We start from the raw sequence: 5,802 nt of genomic DNA on the forward strand, positions 1-5,802 counted from the left end.
TCCTTTTGTTATTATATATATATATATATATATATATATATATATATATATATATATATATATATATATATATATATACTAGCAAACATGCCCGTGCGTTGCAATGGGAGAGAAAAAATTTACACGCTATCAAATAAGTTTGAATCAATACCCTGACATACGAGCATCATCTATTTTAACACAGTGACTCGCCATGTTGCGAACATGTTTTATAGTTTGCGAACAATTATAAAATTACTAATATTTTTTAGACAATAACAACAATAGGCTAGAGGTGAAACCCATAAAATCTCGCGACCAACTCATGGCTCTGGCACATGGATAGCAAGCTTTCACACACCTCTGTCCATAGCTAGTTCTTTGGTGATACTCCAATCCTTCAGGTCTCTCTTACCGGATTCCTCCCATGTTAAATTCGGTCTATCCCGATCTCTCTTGACATTAAAATCACTAATATTTTTTAAAACTGCAAAAAAAATTATGATTTCCCACACATTTTTTTGAATTCACAAACATTTTATGATTTCTCAAACATGATTTTCAAAACTCGCAATGTTTTGAAATTTGAAAATCTCAAATTAATTTAAAGAAGAAAAAAAGAAATGAGAAAAGAAAAGAAAAGACAAAAGATGAAATGAAAAAAATAGGGGAGTCACGCCCTGCGGGCCGGCCCATGAACGCGCACTGGGGGAGGAGAGGTGCATCACAAAAAGAGGGGGAAAATCGGCAGAACCTGGGGATAAAAAGTTACACTCTAGCCAAATAAGTATGACTCAATACCTTGACATATCAGTGTTTAAAAAAAATACCTTGACATATGAGCGTCCGCTTTTTTTGCGTCCTCTATTTTGACACAGTGACTCGCCATGTTGGCAATGAGCTTGCCACTGCACGACACACTTTAAAAACAAATCTCATCGACCACAAACTTGCATTTTTTTTAGTTTTTTTAATATTTTCTAAAATCTCATGGACATTTTTGTCAGATTCACGAATTTGTTTTGAATACATGATTATTTTTTCAAAAATCATATACATGGTTTTATTTCCCGACATTTGTTTTCCAAATTGTGCTTTTTTTAATAATTTGCGAACACTTTTGAAAAATCTATTATATTTTTGAAACTGCAACAATTTTATGATTTCCCACACATTTTTGAAATCACAAACATTTTATGATTTCTCGAACATGTTTTTAAAAATTCGCAATCTTTTGAATTTTGGAAATCTCAAATTAATCTAAAGAAGGAAAAAACAAAAAAATGAGGAAAAAAAAGCAGAAGACGAAATGCAAAAAAAAAATGGACGCGTCAGGCCCTGCGGGCCGGCCCAATTAACGCGCACTGGGTGGGTAGGGGAGGTGCCTGACAAAAAAGATTGGGGAAATATGCGGCACCTAGGGATCGAACTCTGCTGTCCAAGGTAGAATAGAGAGGCTTTAGCCACTGCGCTGTCCCATGCATAAGAGATATGTCCAGCATCATTGTTTTAAATAACTGAGCGCGGCGGCGAATTTGGAGAATCGTTTTTTAGCTTACGGGTGGCATTCGTGGGCAAATTTTGTCAACTTATGGGGTAAATTAAATGACGTACCACCAGAAGCAATAGGTGATTTTTCTTGAGCATCAGTACAGACACAAGCGCTCATATACACGCGCATACACTCATCCCTATAAACGCATACACGCACACCCTACCCCTATGAGCACCTCCGAGAGACTGAGCCGGCATATCATCTTGAGATTTATGAAGTCAGCGTAGGCGCCTCGTCGTCGACGGGAACGTCTCCTCCCACTGAAAGCGCATCACCGGAAATCCTGAAATAAATCCAGGAATAAATCCAGGAATAATGCAAGCACCAGGATTTGAACCCTGGTGGGTTGGGGATACCACTGTCCACCTAACCAACTCAACCACAGGTTGATTCGCAATAGGTGATTTATTAGTAGGTAAAGATAAAGACTAGGAAAATGGCCCGTGCATTGCAACGGGATAAAAATTCTGTCAAAAGCTGCACCGTGCCATTGTATTGATCAAAATCAATGGTGCCAAATAGGCCCGTAGTTGCAACGGTGATAAAAGTTTTTTTGCGGATAAACGGTAATAAAAGTTAATGTGCATTCGAACTTAGTGAGAGTTGTATGTGGATCAACACTTTGGTTCTAGGTTCCGCACAGGTCATCACTTAATGTTATTACTTCGTAGGTCCGTTATTTATTATTAGGCTAGGAGTAATTCAATATGCTAGTGCGTGTTAATCCCAAGTGCGTTACCAATATATGATTATGCACAACCTATAATCCCATTTTAATTACAACTAGATGATACCCCGCGCGTTGCTGCGGGAAATGTTGTCTAAAATTAGTGATTTACTCTTAAAATTGACTCCTAAAAGGATGAGAATCTGTTGAAAAGAAGAAGAGAAAATAATTAATACATTATTGTTATTTGGCAACAATACTTAAGAACGATGCATGACTATAATGGTACACGGGTAAGTAAGATCTAATCAGAACAAATGATTATATGGTCATTTACATGTGGAACCAACTGATTTACAGCTCCAATATATAGGCTACAAGGGAAAAAACTTCAAAGATACAGCTAAAACATCACCACAAAGCTATAACCCAGGTCTTGACTATGTGTAATTTCCATCAGAACTTCCAAGTACATTTACTTTGATCCATCCTACAACATGAAGTAAGCAAATGTCACTAGTCTGATAGACTCATAATGCTTCACCTTTTAAATGTCTATACTGTTTAGTTGTATCTTACATGTTTTATCTGAAAGCTCCCTCCTGTGACTAATTATGGATTGGATAAAATAATTCTGCAGACAAATTAAGAAACTAACCCACTGATCGGTGCATTACCTTTACAAAAAATGGCATCGAATGGCGGTGCCAAGCTAAATCAGTTAGATACCATGTACTCCCTCCGTTCCTAAATACTTGTCTTTCTAGATATTTCAAATGGACTATCACATACGGATGTATATAGACATATTTTAGAGTGTATGATTCACTCATTTTGCTCCGTATGTAGTCACTTGTTGAAATCTTTAGAAAGACAAATATTTAGGAATGGAGGGAGTATATAGGTGTGGTATAGGTTTACCTTTATCCATTTTCCTCATAGTAGGTAACACTGAGGAGAGTCCGTAGCAGTATGCGTGCATGTTGAAGTAACGCCAAATATACATACATGTTGAAGTAACGTTGAATATTTAATACATAAAGATAGCTGAAAGGAAACTGAAAATCAAGACAAAGGCAACCTGTAAATAAGATACTTATGTTGTTCAGAGGAGATACATTTATTTCGCATTAGCATTAAGTAATATAAGAAGACATGGTGAGCGACAAAGAAGATTATGGATGGCATGCCCTCAAAGCAAACTTCTGCACTTTTACAAAGTAATTGCATTGGAAATCTCGAGCAATACACAATATATAGTAAGATATTGCCAAATGTGTTCCTAAAAAAGAAAAGGAAGAACATGAGTTGCATCCGGTGGATAATACTATTTACCTCCCTAATGGTTCAGTAACAGGGTCGATGAAATATTAGGACAATATATACACCTTAATTGATTATTTTGGGATCTAGGGTGTACCTACATGGCGAGATAGTCATTACAAACTCGCATCTTTGTCATAATTTGAGAAGCTTGTGACACCTGTGGATAATCAAATAAAATGGGCAAAATTAGCACGTGAATAGTCAACAAAGCTAAATCCTTGTCTTAAGAGACTATAGTGTTCATAATTTTTATCCCTGTAAAAAAGTTCATAATTTCTAGAACACTATTCAGTTTTGGTCATCTGCCATCGACCAAGCAAAAGAAACTCCAGAATATTCTATTTATGCATCCATAGTATATGCTCTTTACCTTTGTGGAATGTCTTCAGTAAGAAAATATATCAACTCCAGAATATTCAGTTTTGGTGATCTGCCATCAACCAAACAAAAGAAACTCTTTAGTGTGATCTCCTATGGAACACTTGCATAGATGGAAGTATAGAGGAACTATTGTGGAATTTCAATTAAAAAGGAAGCGAGCCAACATGATATGTAGTAAAACATGTACATTAACTCAGAAATATAAAATTTGCATATACCTTCAGATTGTAGCGTGTGTGGGAATTAACCTTCAGTAAGAAAATAAAAAGTAAAAAAAGACGTTCAGAGTTGGACTGCACCACCACGTAGGACGTAATGCTTATAATCAGTCCACCTGAAGAATGAAAGATGACAGTGACCAAGCAGGAAAGAAGATGGTCTTCAGTACGCTTTCAGAAAGCAGCAAGATAACTTATTATGCCTTCTGTATACATCCAGGAAGATATTTAATAAAAAAATAGATTGAGAGAGCCTACTTGCAGATGGTGGCACATAGAACTATTCAACAGGAACAAATTACTTATTATGAATGTAATACTTGAACAATGAATATGTGCTCATGCATAATACTCAAATCAGACAAATGCCTACGCAGCCGAGATGATACCCCTGCCAGTATGTAAGGAACATGTACCAATCTGCTGTTTGTTGATTATTACTACCAAACAATCAGCAAGGACATCAATTTGTTAAACTCACTCACGGAAACAGGATGGAATGTTCACCTGCTTAATCGCAAAAAGAGAAGTCCAAATCTGACCACTCCCACCTTCCACGCCGGCAATGCGAGAAGATAGCACCACCGGCGACCTCTCTAGGCAGGGCGGGGCCGCTCTCCCAGGATTTGAATCGCGCAGGGCAGAAGGCCAGGACGCAGCTTCTCCGCAATGGCAAGTCGACGGCTCGGCGCGTCGGTTGGTCGTGGGTAACCAACGTAACAGCAAGGCGCAACAGAAGGAGATGAGGGCAGAGGCGTGGTGCACCGTGAGGCAATCGATGGCTTGAGCAGAGAAAGACGGGACAGATCGGGATGGAGGGATGGAGGATAAGGATGCATGCGGTGACCAGATGCGGCTGGTGGGGCGTTTTTATGGATAGGGAGGCGTTTCGCCATGGAAGAGGGAAACTGCTAGATTGGATCGTCTCTCGGTTACGGAAGAGGAAGAGAATAGCTCTGTTTTGCGGCCGCTCTGTTCGTTTGGAGCACAAAAGAAAAATTAAATCACACAATTTGTTGATTTCTTCCTTTACGGAGCAGAATTGATGTGCGAAAGTGAATTGCTGACGTGGATAGCCTGCTGACGTGGATAGCTTGCATGTGTAGAGAAATCACATAGTGGGGGTGAACTATTTAGGTATTATAGATTCACACCACCATGATATCTCTTAGACGCCATTTAGATATAGGGAGGGAAAAAAGAAAAGCTTGTTTGCAAATGTCTGATCTATCTTCCTGTAGCTGTTAATCGAGTCAATGCAGTTTTCCCCTTCACATAGCTATCCACCTCATGCACCTGTCGTTCCTTATCTATCCCCACGCGCCTTGTCACTGCAGCCGGCTCGCCGTCAGCCACCACCGCCGGTCACCGCTGCTGCATCCCCCATTGCTTCAGCCAGCTCGTCGTTGACCACATTTCAATATCCCATCACAGCAGTCGGCTCGTCTTGCCCGCCGCTGGCCTTGGGAAATCCCCCGTCATAGCTTTTTAAGACACCATTGCAGCATCGCAGGCCCGCGGTGTGGTGCTCCTCGCAACACCGGCGTCGTCAGTGTTTCTGGAGCTTCAGTCCAAGACTGGTAGTGCAGGATCTGAATTATTTTCCCTCTTTTATGTTAAGAGTCCTTCTAGTAAAATGTGAGTGACGTACTGTGTTTTTTTTAAGACCTCTATGT

At 39.4% G+C, this 5,802-nt stretch overlaps 1 long non-coding RNA gene across 1 annotated transcript; it reads right to left on the reverse strand.

Annotated features, from left to right (window-relative positions):
* Positions 1–2,493: 2,493 nt before the first annotated feature.
* On the reverse strand, positions 2,494–5,101 carry LOC123172890 (uncharacterized). The gene is made up of 3 exons (XR_006485770.1): positions 4,634–5,101; positions 3,898–4,242; positions 2,494–3,684 (listed from the first exon to the last, which is right to left on the reverse strand). It is a non-coding gene; the product is annotated as an uncharacterized lncRNA (long non-coding RNA).
* Positions 5,102–5,802: the final 701 nt, after the last annotated feature.

The sequence above is a fragment of the Triticum aestivum genome, unplaced genomic scaffold (assembly GCF_018294505.1).
Source record: "Triticum aestivum cultivar Chinese Spring unplaced genomic scaffold, IWGSC CS RefSeq v2.1 scaffold38226, whole genome shotgun sequence".
Lineage (NCBI taxonomy): Eukaryota > Viridiplantae > Streptophyta > Magnoliopsida > Poales > Poaceae > Triticum > Triticum aestivum.